An 18,659-nucleotide genomic window follows, 5' to 3' on the forward strand; every position below is an offset into this window, starting at 1 on the left:
AATGGAATTTCTTACAGTACTAGTATCTAAAACAAGTCTTCCTGCTTCAGAAAGTGATCTAAACGAACAAATACTGAGTACTTACTATGGACTAAGCATCATATTAACTTTTTAGATGGATCTATTTAATTCTTATAGCTCTGAGATAGGGATCTTTTACCACTGAGGATCACAAAAGCAAGAAAGATTAAATAACCAAGGCTGTTCAGTTCAAGAAATAAAACCAGGATTTGACCAATTCCACTCTACTGCTTATATATGTATAAAAGGAAAGCTATTTAATTTGTAATAAAATCCACTGCTTTAAAGTGATTGTCAAAAAAAAATTAAATAAATAAATAAAGTGGTTGTCATTTTTTATACTACATAAATACAGGTCTACTGAGGGAGTTTCTGATTTCTTCCGTTAGTATCAACTCCCTAGAACTAATTCCCTGATACAGGCAATTAGTAAAGAAAACTAATACACTTCAACCATTTTTTAAACAAATTTACCAAGTAACAAAATATATTCTGTTTCAACATCAATACTTCTAATTCACTGTATAACACCTGCACATGGTACTCCTTGTGAAATATCTACTCAAAGTCTTTTCGTAATAAAATAGTACAACTCAGGAACAAAACAGAGAGAGAATCCTATAAACAGGAAAAGAGCAACAGTCAAAATTGTTTTTGCCATGTTACATCTGAACTACTGAAGAGCAAGGTTTCTTCAAATAGCAATTCTTGTATTTTTAATTTTTACAAGTAACCTCGAGAATACCTAATTCAGGTTAATTCTTATTTCACAGATAATGCAGATTCTGAGCTCACACCTTATTGGAGCAAATACCAAAACAGGGAAATAAAGTGGTAACAGTGGTTTGAATTCTCCAAGAAAACTAGCCTCTATTTTTAAACCATGTGTAACTGGGGGAGACCTACTAGATTATAAGATATTATAATAAAAATATATGGTAATAGGCTTTTGCATCTAAAGGTTAAAAACAGAAGCACTGGACCCATCTCTAACGCTCACGAGATGTGTGAGCTAGTCAAGTTATTTAACCTAAGCCTCAGGTTCCTTGTTTATAAAATGGGAATTTATCTTCATAGGTTTCTGTGAAGAAAATGAAATAATGAACGTAAAGCATTTTTGTACACAGCACTGCACATTTGTAGCAATCAATATGTAGCAGTCACATAAGAAGAGTTGCTCTTCTTTCATGGAAAAGCTCTCTAGACTTCATTTAAAGTGACTCTTCCAAATAGTTTTTGAAACTAAAGTAATAACAGTTTTCAACTTGCCATGTTTTTACAGTTTGTTCCGTCAAATGAAAGTCATCCTCTAAAAGTAATTAAGCAGAGTGAGAAAAAGGAAAAGCTGCCCTACCTTTTTTCTGCACCCCTGACCATATTAGTTACTTCATAAAAGCCATATTTATCAACCCACATAAAGCTATAAAATTTCTAATTAACAAAAGGCAAACAATACAAAACTGGAAGTTTGTTCTATTCAAATGGTACATTATTGTGTATTTCTTTAAAATGCTAAAAACATGGACCTAACAACAGATAACAATTAAAACTTAAAAAAAAAAAAATTCTCATCCTTATTGTAGTAGAATCAACTTGGTAGAAGTTTTCTCCAGCTCAGCTTATCTTTACATTAGACTCATGAGAAGTCTTATATTTTAGGTGTATGTTGTAAAATATTTAGTAGTGCCATTTTTTTTGTTTGTTTTAACCAGAGGCAGAAACTAGAAAGCAGAAATCAAATTGTTATGTATTCTTTTAGGTAACTGAGTAGTATTTCCAACCTAAAAGAATCTACTTGAGTATGTATTCAATAGTGTGCTCCATTTTTATAAAATATACAATCCTCAATAAACACGACATTTGAACTATTTTTAAATAGCAGTGAAGAGCTTGCCATGAGCCTATTTCAGACAATAGCTTGTGTTTGTGTGATTACTGCCTGCTCTCAAACCCTGTACAAGTGCCTGGAGCGTAACAGGCATTCTCTAAGGGATGGGTGAATGAATTAGCACACCTAAGATGAAACTGCAGCCCTGGCCTCATTAGCCAAATGAGTTGTCAACCTCTACAATTAAGTGCTATAACAGCAACTACATGACACCTTCTCCACAAATGCATCACTCTAAAAACAGACACTCATCCCCAGGACAGACACATCATCGCATCTGAAACAGAACCACAGACTGAATTTGATTCAACAGGGAAGATCTCAGTAATTAATTGACAAAAGATCAGAAGGCAACAGGTCCTATCTATTGAGACCATAAAATGGCAAATATTTCACTATATTCATTAATATCAAAAACTCTAGAGCCAGAAAACTCACACTGTTTAAAAATGTAGTTGATACTTAATAAAATCATAAATTCATTAGGGTCAAATCGTCTTTAAAAATAAGAAGAAAGGGAAAGTCAATGTAGTAAGCAGAAAAGGTGTGAGCTTATAAACAGGCACAACTAGAGGAAATTCAACAATTCAACACAATCCAAACAATTACCACAAAGCTTTCCCATCTTATATGCGAATCAAGAAACTGGTTTTCCAACTGTCAAGTAAAATATACACAAAATTAACATTGAGAATAAATGGCAGCCATTAAAGAAATAATATAAAAGGAAATACCATGAGATGTCTGGTAAATCTGAGGTCCAAGAAAGAATAAATGTCTTCACAAAACCTGCTATCCAGAATAGACCTAGAAACCAAGTGAACACAGGAGTATTGAGCTGTTTTTAAATGGCACAGAATTATAGGTACTTCTGTCTAATACGGCACCTAAAACCAAAGGGACTCACACAAAGAAAGAAGCTAATTCTTAAAAAAATAAATTTATTCTTTACTTCTTTATACAAATGAAGTAAAGGCAACACAGTATACACAGTAAAGGCAACAATTAAAGCTAAATACCAAATCAAACTGAAGAGAAACTGGGAAAATAAAATATTAAATACAGATTTAGCCAAGCAAAGGCAACAATACCAAAACCAAAACCCTAAAGTAGGAAAAAACAAGATAAAAAAACTAGGAAAAGCAATTATAAAACAATCAAACTGGAAGGCTGAGGCTGCTTTTTAAGACCATGTTCAGAAAACAAAAAAATACCACTGAAAAGATGAATATTGTACCCAAAAAGCAGAAGGATGAAAATATGCAGAAATTTTTTTTCTAAAATTTTAAATAAAAGTGCCCAAGCTAACAATCTCTTTGAAGAGTTGTGTATTATCATCTTTCTGTCCTTCCTAAGGACCTTATGCAGAGCTCAAAAAGTACTAAAATCAGTGTTTGTTTTGGAATTTTATCACTAATAAGCTGGTGAGTTTTTGACTAAATTACTATTGAAAATGAAATAAAGAAAATTATGAGGGACCACATACATAAGATTTCCTTATAAATTAGAAATTAAACTGCCCTCACTATGAATTTAAGACTTCTTTTCTCTGTAGCAGTTAACTAATACATAATAATAAAATAAAAATACTGGTTGATCAAGATCTATTACCAAGTTATTAACCTATGAAACTTTGGACAAGTCATTTCACTACTCTGGGCTTGAACTATAAATGGAGGTAGGTTAGGTTGATGATCTTACAGTTTAAGCCGTATAATCACAAATATATTAACAGATTATTCCTGATAATCGAAACAATAAATATCAGATTCCAAAAAAGCAACAAAAAATAACTTTGACAACAGAAAATTCATTTCTCCAACTGGGTTAATATTATCATCAGACAGTGCTCTACAAGCACTTACCTGATACTCAAATCTCACCAAAAGTTCTAACAGCAATAACTAATAATGAGTGCTTACATGGTAAGCATCCTCACAAGCCTATGGTAATGCCTATGTGAGGATGTAAAGCATCCTCACAAGCCTATGGTAATGCCTATGTGAGGATGTAAAGCATCCTCACAAGCCTATGATGTAGGTACATTTATTATCCCCATTTTACAGACAAGGTAGAGATTAAACTTGTCTAAAGTTCTATACCAATAAATAGCAGAATCAAGATTGGAATGCTAGCAGTCCGATTCCAGAACCTACACATTAGTTTGCCTGAAATTAAAATTTGCTAGATGACTGGTGTTTACAGTTAAGAGGAAAAAATTGACAAATGCTTCTCTCAGAAAGAGGAGAAATTAAATAAATACATAAGCGTCACACTCCAGGACATCTGGACTGCATTTATTCTAGCACAATGAAAGAACAGTAATGAAAGCCACCTTGCTCCTCCTCCAAACCTGATCTATTTAATGAACTTACATGCATTCCACAACAATGCATTAAAACACTACAGAAGTGGAGATGCATAGGCTCAAAGTCTAAAATTCGGATTTAAAATATTTCGGGGATGGTGCAAAGGACATCAAAGGATATTCAAATTCTCTATTATTTGCACGAACAAACATGTGCTTCAAATTTGAGATTACTAATTTGTACAAGTATAATTCAATTTCTTATACAAAACTATTTGTTAAGCAAAGACCACCTATCTAACTGGTTAAATTTTAACCTGAATCCCCTTTAACACCCACTTTGGGGGCACCTGGGTGGCTCAGTTGTTAAGCGTCTGCCTTCAGCTCAGGTCATGATCCCAGAGTCCTGGGATCGAGCCCCACATCTGGTTCCCTGCTTGGCAGGAAGCCTGCTTCCTCTCCCAGTCCCCCTGCTTGTGTTCCCTCTCTCACCGTGTCTCTGTCAAATAAATAAAATCTTTAAAAAAAAAAAACACCCACTTGGTTCCTAGAAACAATTTCACCAACCTACATTATAATACTTCTGCAGCAAATAAAATCTGTATTCTTGTGTCAGGGTTAATGTTCGTGGACCTACTTGAAAAATGGAAACCTATATACAAAATTCAATGTTCAAAAAGTGTATTTTCTGGTTCTGTAAAAGTCTCACAGGGTTTCACTGTATCATATTGAGTACAATTCCGTTACTCCTAAACTCAATGTCAAAGTAGCGATGCTTCAGCTTTCACATTCTGCCACTTACTAATAATAGTTATTTACTCTCTTGAAGCCTTAGCTCCTCATCTGTAAATAGGAATAATCATAGAACACATTTCTGAATTGTTTCAAAGATGGTGTGTGGCACTCAGTGGATCAGATAAAATTTCTGGGAATTAAATATTTAGTAAAAGTCCTTAAGAATGAGTACTGGAGAACAATTCTCAACTATTGTATTTGTAAAAGTCAAGTAAACTATTAAGAATTTCTGACCTAGATGCCTCATTAGCACAGTAGGTAGCACGTCAGTCTCTTAAGAATTTCTGACCAGGGTGCCTGGCTGGCTCAGTAAGAAGTGCATGTGATCCTTGATCTCAGGTTCGTGGGTTTGAGCCCCACGTTGGGTGTAAGAGGTTACTAACAAAATAAACAAACTTTAAAAAAAGGTATTAAAGTCTTAAGAAGAACAACCTTTTAAAAAAAAATACATGAAGACAAAGAGTGAGCCATAATGTAAACTATACACTTTGGTTGATAACGATGTTTCAATGCTGGTTCATCGAATGTAACAAATATACCATAATAATGAGGAACACTGATGATGAGAAAGGTTGTACTTGGGGTCGGGAGGCATGTGGGAAATCTATACTTTCCTCTCAGTTTTGAAGTGAACCTAAACTTGCTCTAAAAGATGAAGTACATTAATTTTAAAAAATACATGTATGAATATAATTAGTGAACTATCTGTCTGGCATTATATATTGGGGGACCATTCTTTCTACTAGGGTTTTTGGAAAACTTCTAAATACCAGTTCTGCAACCAGCTGAAGTATGGGTACATTCCTCCGTCCCCACCCCAAAGCACCTACAAGTTAAGATAATTTCAATACTATCAGGTTTTTTAATGCACCACGCTACTATTTTTGAGTAGTATTTGTCATCTCCCAAAGAGCTGGAGATCGCTAAACTAGAGTTGTAAAATGTGGCCTTTTAAAGTAGCAATTCAGGGGCACCTGGGTGGTCAGTCAGTTAAGTGTCTGTCTTTGGCTCAGGTCATGAGCCCAGGGTCCTTGGATCGAGTCCCACATCAGGCTCCTTGCTCAGCAGGGAGTCTGCTTCTCCCTCTCCCTGCTCATGCTCTCTTTCAAATAAATAAATAAAATCTTAAAAAAATAAAAGAGCAATTCAGATAAGAGTTGATAGGTTAGCCTGGAGTCCCTGGGTATAAACATACAATTTGTTTCCTATACACACAAAACTGCTCTTAGAATGAGTTTAGGCTTTACTCATACCTGAGAAAATCACTAACAAAAGCTATTTCCTGCTAAAAGTTATCTACTGCCACTTTCTACTTGCCATATGGCCCACAACTACATATCTTAGAATTTACTGCTCACAGTACAAGTGAAGAAAAAAAATCTTCAAACTTAAGAATAATCACATCTTCCCAAATTCCTTAAAAGCTTACTTTTATGTAATACCACATACTTCAATGTAAAGCATCACATATGTGAAGCATCATACCTGTAAAGCATAATACCACATACTTCAAGGACACAATTTCCTTCTGTTAAAAAAAAAAATGCTATCTACATTAGTAATTTTTAAACTGTGCTCCCAGTAGTCCTCATGGAGTTGGTGATTGAGATACTAGGAGAAAACAGAATCAGGGAAGTTAACAAAAGAAAATGAGAAACATGTTCTCCAGATTTAAAAGGAAATGTCTGAGGCTGCATGTCCTATGTGGTACCTATCAAATGGGAAAATGACACTAAATGGAACACTACTTAGCAATATAAAGGAACTACTGATACATGCAACAACTTGGATGAATATCAAAGAAATTATGTTGAGTGAAATAAAAAGGCCAATCCCAAAAAGATCACATACCCTATAATTCCATTTACATAAGTCTTGAATGACAAATTACAGAAACAGAGAACAGATCAGTGTGGTTTTAAGAGGGAAACACCAGGGATTCCTGTAGAGATGGAACTGCTCTTATATCTTAACTGTGGTAGTGGATACAGGAACCTACATATGTGATAAAAATGCAGAGACCTAAACACAGACACACACGCCCATGCACACACGCATAAAATTGGGGAAATCTGAACAAAGTGGATAAACTGTATCAATGTCAATATTCTGGTTGTGAAACTGTACTACAGTTTTACAAGATGTTACCATTGAGGGAAACTGGGTAAAGGAAAAACAGTTTCTATTTTTTAAAAAAGATTTTATTTATGTAAGAGAGAGAGGGAAAGAGTGAATGAGCACAAGTGGGGGGGGCAGAGGGAGAAGGAGACTCCCCACTGAGCAGGGAGCTGATGCAGGGCTTGATCCTGGGACTCTGGGATCATGACCTGAGCAAAAGGCAGACACTCAACTGACTGAACCACCCAGGCTTCCCTCTCTGTAGTATTTCTTACAAATGCATGTAAATCTACATTAGTTCAAAATTTTAAATTTAATTTTTATAAAATGACATTAAAATTATGGCCTTCAAACCTTTGAGTATTGACAGAAACTTTCTTACGAATGAAATTTTACAGTGAAATCTAAGCATATATTTTGATTCCAGGATGAAAAATAGCTTGAATCTCCTATGCTTTCCCAAAGACTGCTAATGTCAACCTGAAGTACTATGTTAAGGAGGCCACAGCCAGATACAATGGGACAAGGCCTCAAGTGATCAGTAATATCTGTGAATAGGTACAGTAGGCATTTGTACCTCATATTTGCTGTCTGCGGTTAAAGAGGGTAGCAGGGGAATGTTCCTGCCTATACATCCTCCCACGTACCAGTTAAGTTCCATGAAAAGCCAATGGCTTCCTGGAGAATAGTTCAAAAATCACTGGCTAAAAGAAAATACTTATTTCACTGGTAAACTCTACCTGCCCAAAGCAAAAAATAAAAAATAAGCTTCCAAAAGTAGTGTTGGAGTCTACTGTAATAAAAAGCCAAACAAAAACAACAAAAAAACCTGCATTTATCTTTTAGTCAACCTATACAGACTGTTAGGCTGGTTCATTCTTGCTTATTCAGCCTTTAAATAAGTATCCCACCAGGTAAGGGCATAATTCTTGACTGGAAACAAAGTTGGCAATAATTTTATTCTCTCATTCTTCATTCTAGTCTCAAGATTAATTAAGTATTCCTTCAATCACTATTTTGAATCATTTCTTTCAGACTAAAGATCTTGAGTGCTCTCTTATTTCCCTATCTAAAAACAGTATGTACCAAATCTAATTAATAGGATTTAAACAAATCTTCCAGATTCTACTGTCTACATTTTATTATCTCACACCTGGGCTGACAGAGTAATTTTCTAAGTGGTCTCTTTTCCTATTCTAACTTAACCTTTAAACCAGTGGTTCTCAAACATAAATCCACGAACTGCTACTTTTCATATACCTGGGGTTGGAAGTTGAAAATGATGGGATTCCTAGGCCTCATTCCCATAGATTCTGATTTAGTAGGTCTGGGATGTGGCCTGGATGTCTTATTTTTTAAAAAGGCATTTGCTCCAGTCCTTTATTTTATAACAATTGCTTAGACACTGAACAGATATACTTTGAAACCCACTAGTATCCTAATTTTGCCCTCTTCAAAAAAGCATAGCTCACAATAATTACAGTTAAGTTCCTAATCTCGACATTATCAGGTTACCCTGTTCCGCACTAATATTCCAATACATAAATTCTCTGATTATACCAGTCTTTTTGCTATTGTTGGCATTATCTTTGCTCATTCCCTTCAAATGTTCTAAAGTAATATTCCTTTACATTTGCCCATCCCACCCAACAAAAATCTTAAACTTTCAAGGATCATGTAAGTACTTACTATGCTTCCTTGGAAGCATTCTCAATTTCCTAACTTAGACTTTTCTGCCACAAAACTAGCTTTGAGGTCTCTAGCAGATCAACCTCCCGAGGGCTGTTTCTTCATCTACAAACAAAAATTTAACCAAGCTACCTGAAAAAACTATTCCAGCTATAAAACCTGTTCCACCCTAAACTCTTCCCTTAATTTCCCAAAGAATGTATTATATTTTTTTAAACCACTAGATTACATTTTGACCCATTATTTTGAAATAGCTATTAGATGCTTAGCTCTCTAAACTGGATCATCTACTTTACCCTATACCAAGAACTGAAATATTTACATTTTAGCTATCAAAGCCTAAAACGCGGTGGTGAAGATACCACCTAAATTATTCTTGATTAAATATTTTTCCTCACCCTAACACCTTTAATCCCTTCCTCCCCCTTTTAGATGAACAGGAACATATCTCAAAACAAAATACCTGCCACAGAAGAACATTATTGATTTCCTTCTGGAACTTTGTTTTTCTTATTTTCTTTCTCTTATTACTTTAAAATGTGGAGTCTCTCAAGGCTCAATCCTTTCCATTTCTTGTTTGTACCCCATTCTTCCAGTTCTTTTTAATCCTTTCTTCTAGTCTATTTGCTCACCTAGCCTTTTGTGTGTCTTCAATGTTCCAGATTCATTTTTCCTGGGTTTCCATGGCTCCCACCATCATCTTCACCATCTGAATAATTTCCAATAATCAACAACCCTTCCAGCTTGTCACCATCGAGTTCTGAATATCTGGTCTCCAAACAATGGATGAAATCTTGCATGTTTTTAAGCACTTCCCCAGATTATAGGGCAACTATTCTATTAATTTAAAATGTAATAAAATAAACTCAAATTTATCCATTTAACATATTTATGTTAACATGTCTAAGTATTCGGGAACGAGCAGTGAACAAACTTAAGTTGTCCTTAAGGCCCTTTTAACGAGCTAGGGCAATATAATATAATCAAAGGTATCTTAGTTTTAAGTAATTGCCTTTGATAATGATTTGTGTATAAGGATCAATAGAGAGCTAGGATATTTTCAAATGATCTGATTTCAAATTCTTGATCAGCCACTTTTTTTTTGAGAGAGAGAATGAGTGAGCACGTGGTGGGTAGGGGGAGGAATCTTAAGCAGGCTCCACACCAGTGCACAGCCTGATGAGGGGCTCGATCTCATGACCCTGAGATCATGACATGAGCTGAAATCAAGAGTCGGATGCTTAACTGACTGAACCACCCAGGCACCCCTTTATCAGTCACTCTTTAACTATGTGACCCTGAGTCTCTCTAGGCCTCTCATGAAAAATGGATAAAATATCTACCCTGCAGAGTTGGTATGAATGTTAGTGCCTTCCCTCTTAGAATTAAAAGCATGAAGTTCCCATTATCCAATCCAATAATAATTTAGTCAATCCCAGTCACAAAACTGTTGACCACTGAAGCCACTTAGTGAAAAACAGAGGTTCTATTATTGTAAATATCTACAAAGATCTTAAAATTCCACAAAGTATTTACTATAGAAATCTTAAGTCTAAAAAAGAGTAATTTCTAAGTATTAACAAACTACAAAATCAGCAAGAGACTAGCAAAATGAATAAGAAAAAATACTTTCCAAGTTTAAACCATTTATTTCTACAGCATTTTCCCCCGTCCTTTTAATCCCAAGACTTCAGAGTATTCAACAATCAACTTCTTCCTCTGCATACATTAATATAAATAGAAAAAACAAAATCAAAAACCCGGAAATGAAAGGACCAGTGCCTAAGAATTAGAAAGCTGAAGCTTATAGAAAAAATGTCTATGCATCTCACTCTCAAGAATGAATTATGGAAGTAGGAGATCTAAGCCTCCATTAAGAAAATCACTCAAATATGCAAACTTTATTAACTTATTATAGTATGTCTTGTTCAAGCTTTGAGTAGCCAGTCTTGAAAAGGCATATAATCACAGGGAAACTGTACAAAAGGAAAAATAAAATGTCAAGAATGAAGTTGGTAGACACAAGTGCTATTATTGACCTGTATATTTGCTATGAGACAGGCTACATCCACTTTCACTTTCCAACTTAATTTTAAAGACCTGTCTTTACAAATAGAAAACATTATGTATATACACAGATAAAAAATAATCAACATGTATTGAGCTGACTGGCCACCCTTATAAAAGTCATTTATACGTGAAAAAAGTGCTGTGCGAACTAATGATGTAATATGTGGTGATTAACATAACAATAAAAAATTAAAAAAAAAAAAAGTGCTGTGCGAAGTTGGAGACTTAACTAGAAGTACTTTTCTCCAAATCCTAATGAACCATTTTACTTCAGGATATAAGAGGCGTAAAATTTAAACTCCCTGTGAGAGTCTAGGCTATACCAGCAGAGAGAGACTACTTTTAAATCTCCACTATCATTCTGGATTAAATTTATGTTTTTGGTTTTTTTTTTAAGATTTTATTTATTTATTTGAGAGAGAGAGAATGAGAGAGATAGAGAGCACAAGAGGGAAGAGGGTCAGAGGGAGAAGCAGACTCCCTGCTGAGCAGGGAGCCCAATGTGGGACTCGATCCCGGGACTCCAGGATCATGACCTGAGCCGAAGGCAGTGGCTTAACCAACTGAGCCACCCAGGCGCCCTCATTCTGGATTAAATTTAAATGATAAGATATTCTCAAAGTAATTACACAATAGAAGAATTTTTGTCTTCTGGCACAATACCAAGTCCATAAGATCTGCCAGTTTTTACTTAAAATTTAAAAATCAAAAAGTTATTACGTTAGTGTATAATTAATAGGTTTTGCTAACATACAGCAACCATGTTACAATATATCAAACAATTACCGGCTAAAATTTGCAACCACACAAACTGATCCGAGGGTTATTAGCCAACACAATCATCAGTTACTTCCCTTAAGAAATATGTGCAAGATCAGCAAGCCAAAATTAGTAGCTACCATACTGCCTTCAATTAGAGGGCGTTCAACTATTTGCCACCAAATGAATCTCGTTTACAATATTAACAGTTAGAAGAGTCCTAAAGAAAAGGAGAATTTTTTTAAATATTTTATTTATTTGACAGAGAGAGAGACACACAGCAAGAGAGGGAACACAAGCAGGCGAAGTGGGAGAGGGAAGAGCAGGTTTCCCGCGGAGCAGGGAGCCCGATGCGGGGCTCGATCCCAGGACTCTGGGATCACGACCTGAGCCGAAGGCAGATGCTTAACAACTGAGCCACCCAGGCGCCCTGAAAAGGAGAATTTAAATCTCACAAGATAATAAAGGTTACCGGATCTTCATAGATCAGCGCATCTATTCAATTCCACAGACATCTGAAATTTGTCATTTCATCTAGACAGAATCCTATAAACCCCAGTGGACAAATCACAATCAGATTCTGAAACAGCATTTTAATTCTTTTTATTTGTGTGTATGTGTGTGTGGTGCATGTGTGTTGTCTAGCAATGGGCTTCACTGAGGGTAACTGAAGTTAAGGGGTGTATTAGTTTCCTAAGGATGCTGCAACACATGACCACAAACAATTCTAGAGACCAAAGTCTGAAATCAAGATGTCGGCATGAAAAAGCATTTTAAGATTTCCAGGATATTAAAAAAAAAAAAACTGGATATATTTAAACAACAGGAACTCAAAATTTGTGAGTTCATCAAAGTCAGTTAACATGGAGATTCATTTAAAAGTTATATATATCTTAAACACTGTATTTTTAATTTAAAATATCATTCACCAATATTTTAGTGTCAAGCTAAAATGTTCTCTTTGAACATGGCTCTCCTACTTGGAATTTTGGGTTCTCATTCTTGTATCAACCCTATCTGTGATACATTATCTATAGTTTTTGGTTTTAGATTACTTCAAGATATTACTTAGACACCTGTGAGCAATGTGAATGTAGGCTTCATTCTAGATTTAGATTTGTATTATTTCCCCCCTTTTCTTTTAGTTACCTTGCCCATAACTAATTTAACAACTTTCTTTAGCAATTAATGTGTTTTTAACAAGTTTTCCAAAGTAGTTAACTTAGTTTTCATTTAAACAATTCTCTCTTTACACTCATTTATCATTGGTTTATGTTATATCTAATAATATAAACACAAGTGCAATAGGATTAGTGAATTTGGGAACAAACAGGACTCTTTACAAACATTCAACTCAACTAAAGGAAGCAGCACAGAGCAGTTTACATCATTCAACATACAACTGGCATTGGTATTTTTTTAAGATTTATTTATTTATTTTAAAGAGAGAGAGTGGGAGGGGCAGAGGGAGAGGGAGACAATCTCAAGCTGACTCCACACTGAGCGGAGCCCAACGTGGGGCTTGATCCCAGGACCCTGAGATCACAACCTGAGCCGAAACCAAGAGCGGACACCTAACCCACTGTGCCACCCGGGCATCCCTGGCATTAATATTTTTTAAGTGAAGGTTAAGGAATCTTCTACAATATCTAGATAAAAGGCTTTGGGAAAAATACTATATTAAAAAAATGTATACACACACACACTATAAACAGTGCTCACCACAGCACATGAGAGACAATACGGATAGAGTCAGAAACACTTTTTTTTCCAGAACAGTTACAACACAAACATCTGGAGAACTTACTAAGAATTGTACACATATTAACTCACTGAATTCTCAAAATGACTCTGTAAGATAAGCTCTATTATTATCTCAATTTTGCAGATCAAGAAACTAAGGCACTAAAAGATAAGTAACACGCCCAAGATCACAAGGCAATACAACCTGGTTTGATTATAGTTCTAGTTTCTACTTTTAAGTCCTGTGTAATACTGCCTCTAAAGAAGTATTGTTTGAGCTCTCTTAATAAGCATATATCACTTTCATAATCTTAAGAATTGGAAGGGATAATCATGTCCCAGTATGTCACTCCCCAAAGCAAATTTTTCAGCAGCTCTGCCATAAAGTCCATAATCTTCCATCATGGCATTCAAGGCTTACCACAACTTGATCACAATTTGTACTGCTAGAATTCCAATCCAAGACTCTTATCCAAATAACACGTGGGTTCTGGAAACCACCAGATCATCTTGAATTCGGATGTACAGAAACACAAAAGAGAGAATCTGTCACATGACACTGCACAAAGACTAGTATTCCTTCATTCAGAGAATCTAAAAATAGTGGCCTGCCTTCTCAAGAGGGCAGTTCAGCATGGTTTCTTGGAAAAGTTTAAGTATCAAGAACTGTGACCTAAATTTTAATCCTTGATCAACCACTATCTAAATATATGACCTAAAGAGAATTGTTTAACCTCCCTGCTTTCTGTTCTACTTGTAAAATAAAAGGGAAGAGCTAGAACAGTGTAAAAACCAGCTGAGACTAGTAACTAAAATGCAAATTCAAGACTCCATTAGATGTGATTAAGTAGGTCTGGAATGGGGCTCAAGAAAGTTTTAGTAAGCACCACATAAATAATACATGTGGTCCCTGGACCACAATGAAAAATATTTAAATAAAAGATCTCACAAGTCAATTCTAACTTTAGTTTCTTAACTTCAGTCAATAGGATGCTACTTTACATAACCAGGATGGGGGTTGTGGCCTAAAAGAAAATCCTCAGTTCATGATGGAATTTGTTTTTGCACCTCTCACCCTGTACTTTAAGACAATGGAATATGGTTTAGTAGTGCTACAAACTGAACTTTCATTCTCTTGAGACACAGATACAGTTGATTCAAATGAGTTTTAAATCAATTAAGCACTTGTAAAATGCTGATTCAACTGTATCATCTTATTAATACTCTTTTGAAATATGAGCTTAACTTTCTCAGATGGAAATTTAAAGTTTTGGAGAATATAATCTCCACTCTACAAGTATTCACAAGTCTCAAAATTTTCTTCTCCCAATTTTCTACGAAAATTTCCAAAGAAATTGGTAATTTTCATTCAACATGTTGCCCAGGGCTTAATCAGTAAAATATTCAAATTATCACCCAATTTCACTACCAATATTTTGCTATCACTAAGAAAAAATATGCCAAATTTATAAAAGTATCATTATAATGTAATTAAAGTCTGAATAAGTATTTTCCGTTTCTTATCCTTTTCTTGTCCTTCTGAACTTTTCCACAATGAGTATTGTATTTGTTCCAAAAATCATACGTCACTTTGTTCTAAGAGTTATAGATGTTTGATGCTCTGCTGTATTAAATGTACCATCTCACCAACCCTTTTTAAAAGAGCAAACTTGCATATGTTTAAAAAAAATGTATCTCAATAATTTCAGAAAAAAATATTTTTCTTCAAAAGAATTACTTCAAGGATTTTTTTTTAATGGGGAAGGGGAATAACACTATAATTAAAATACTTTCAGCCTTGTCTTAGAAATCAAAATACTAGCTAGCATTAGTAGCAAATCATAAACCTAAACAACTGTAACTCAAGGCTCACTTAGTAATTCTAAAAACTAAATGAGGAACTGGAACACCATAATTTAAAAAAATTTAACAACCTATTTATTTTCTATATTCTGAATTTCAAATGACACCAGCATTCAGTAAGCTATTTTAAATCCCATTTGTGTAGAAAACCGACACTATCTGACCCCATCCAAATTATCTATCCTTTCCTTCAATTTTTTTTAATCTGTTGTGATTACAAAAGCGATCCGTCTCACAGAAAGACCGGAAGAGAAAACTCACACAATTCTAATTACCCAGACATACATCACTGCTAAAAACTTTGGTGTATCTGCAGCCACGTGGTAAAAACTTATTCAGGCAAGAATCACCAATAGACACTAAATTTAGGAAAGTCTGACAGGAAACAGAATATTTACACAACCTCAAAATACCTTCCCACAAATTACTTAATGGCAAAAAGAGAAACAGTAACTATAGGACGGAGAAACTACTCCACACCTTAACCAAGCAATCAAAACGAACTACTGATAAGGGGCAAACAAACATTAAGTGCATCCAGATGATTAAAACAAAACAAAACAAAAAACCCACATATTGCTTATCTACAGAAAAAATGCAAAATCTGAATCTAATCATGAAGAAACCTTAAATAAACCCAACTGAGGGACACTGTTTAATAACTAGCCTGCCAAGGTCATGAAAGACAGAGAGACCTGAGAACTAAACTCAATCTGTGATCCTGAATTGGCAATTGAACCAGAAAAAAAGTGCTAATAAAGGGCATAATTGGGACAACCGATGAAAATGGAATATGGACAACAGTCTAAATGAAAAGTATTACATCAATGTTAAATTTCTAAATTTAACCATTCTGGTTACTTAAGGAAACATGGTTGATCTTAAGAAATGCATACTTAAGTATAAGAGAGCATCATATATGCAATCTACTCTCAAATAGTTAAGAATTTTTTTACCTGTACAGAGAATATGGCAAATGTGATAAAATGTTAAAAATCGGGGGATCTGAGTAAAGGGGTTAAGGGAAGTTTTGCACTGTTCACATAACTTCTGTAAGCCTGAAATTATTTTAAAATAAAAAAAATTAAAACAAAAAACCTCGGTTTTTTGGCAGTATTCCTCAACACACATGCATTTATATTTATATATAATATTTGTATTTTCAAAATTAAAAATGGAATCATCCGTTTGATACTATTTAGTTTCAGAGGCCCTCCCAAGTAACATTTGAACATCCCTGAAAAAAGGCAATTGTTTTACGATGAATTAAGTGTCCTTCTCTTGCTCTCCATCCAAGCAAACTCCCCCACACCATAAATACACACTCTACCACCATCTCCTTAGCCAGTCACAGCTAATTAAAGGGATCAAGATGGAGAACAGTGGCTCACTGACACCTTGCCAATTCCTGTGAGGTCCAACTGTACTTTCTTCAAAAAAGTTCTCTAAGATTTCCCTTCAGTCTTATAACAAATCTTTTACTTAAGCTAGTTGTAGCTGATGTCTGTACCTTGTATCCAAACAAACCCTGAAACAGCAAGCTTTTGAGAAGTAGAAATAAACAGTGCAAGGAAAACAGTAGTCACTTAAATTAATCTTTTGTCTGTGCTTGAAAATATGGTTTTGCGGGGGGGCTTAATGGTAAGATGTAATAAGGCTGTGTCAATTCAGCCAATTATGCAGCTTCATTTAAAGAGAAGCAGCAGAAAAGCAAATAATTCAAAAGGAACAATCATTTTCTCAAGAAGAGCTACTATGTATCAGACCAACCTCAGAACCCCAACAATTTATGGCTAATGAAGCAGAGTCTCAACCTTTCAAATCAGTCACATCAAGAATCTTCCCATCTTTTGCCACATCATTAAAGAGAAAATGGGTTTTCAAATTCCTGAAACTTGTCTTTCTTTAAACATATAAAAAAACAAGAGGAATTTAAGAGGTCTCTCTGTAAAATCATAAATAGAAACTATTGTTTCATTATATTAGTCTGTGAAATACGAAAAAAAGTATTGGGAGAGTGTATCTTGCTCATATATAGTCCCCTGATATGTAAACTTCTGAAAAAATCAAAACTGTTTTCCCGACAATATTCTAATACTTAATTCTTCTCACCAGATTCCTCACTTTTTGCTAAAAACCATTGACACTAGGCTTTACCTTATTCTTAGACCAGCGAGAAAAATGGGAAAACATATTTAATCTTTATTTTTTTTTAAATATTTTATTTGTCAGAGAGAGCGAGCGAGCACAGCAGGGGGAGCAGCAGGCAGAGGGAGAAGCAGGCTCCCCGATGAGCAAGGAGCCCGAAGCGAGACTAGATCCCAGTGGGATCATGACCTGAGCCGAAGGCAGACGCTTAACCGACGGAGTCACCCAGGCGCCCCCATATTTAATCTTTAAATTTACTTAACTCGAATAAGTTTAAAATTATTTATCATAGTAAATTCAGTTAAAGTCTTTGAGTAAAAATTTTTATAAATACCTTTTGAAAACAAAAGTCAAAAGCCAAAATAGAGTTAAACATTAAAATTTTTTCTGGTCTCAGATAAAATGTTAGATAACATAATTCTGTGAACTTGAACTTTAAAATTATCTTACGAATATCACAAACCAAAACAATCTCAATCCCACTGTTCCATTAACTTTATGCTACAGGCTCAGACCTTAAATGCTGCAACCAAGTTAGCTATAACACAGGTGTGATTACTCAATGTTCTTTCTCAATTATAAACTTCAGGACCAAGATGTTTATTCCTTTGGATTAACTCTAAGCAAACATCGAAGGGTTGCTAGAAAATTCTCTCTCTTCAACTGTACAACTAGAATAAAGAAAGCTGCACAAATCATTTTGTTTCTCAGGTCCTATCTTAAAACCAGATTTCACACTTAAGCCAACCTTAAAATGCAAAAATAAATATTTTAACTAAAAATAATGAACAAGTTGATTATTTACTCACTGAATTACTATATTATAGGCTTACTGATGTATGAAAAGCCATAATATCTGTTTTGATGGCATCATAATTCAACACATCAAAAAAGAATTCTGATTGACCTGTTGCATTAAAAAGTACAAGATCCCAAACAGCTTAAATAGTTCTTGTAAATAATCAAATCAGATTCTCCAATAAAGCTGGGAAATTCACCTAACAATATAAAAATGGCTTTCCTAAACTATCTAAAAATAAAATTTTATTTATGAACTGTCTATGAGGAAGAAAGAACTGATTTCATATTAAGGCAAAATATTTATCAAGTGAAATTTAAGACCCAGCTATTTTCTTGACTCTGACTTAAGTAAAAAGCATCCTAGTTACTAATGGTTAATAAAAATTTCTTGTATTCTTAAAGATGCAAATAACATCTAATTAACTTAGCCTTAGTCACCACCATTTGATTTTTAAC

The 18,659-nt window shown here is 34.7% G+C and overlaps 1 protein-coding gene across 3 annotated transcripts in view; it reads right to left on the reverse strand.

The window, feature by feature from the left end:
- KMT2E (lysine methyltransferase 2E (inactive)) overlaps positions 1 to 18,659 on the reverse strand; it is an 87,820-nt gene that overhangs the window by 64,445 nt on the left and 4,716 nt on the right. For 2 of the 3 annotated variants that reach the window (XM_088018411.1, XM_088018412.1), the window contains exon 2: positions 2,644 to 2,716. The exons of the other annotated variant lie outside the window; for it this stretch is intronic. The gene's annotated coding sequence lies outside the window, so the exon portion shown is untranslated. The remainder of the gene's footprint in view (positions 1 to 2,643; positions 2,717 to 18,659) is intronic. 3 annotated transcript variants of the gene reach the window in all.

Source organism: Eumetopias jubatus, unplaced genomic scaffold, assembly GCF_037043125.1.
Source record: "Eumetopias jubatus isolate StellerSeaLion01/CBP00866 unplaced genomic scaffold, mEumJub1_p1.0 scaffold_14, whole genome shotgun sequence".
Classification (NCBI taxonomy): domain Eukaryota; kingdom Metazoa; phylum Chordata; class Mammalia; order Carnivora; family Otariidae; genus Eumetopias; species Eumetopias jubatus.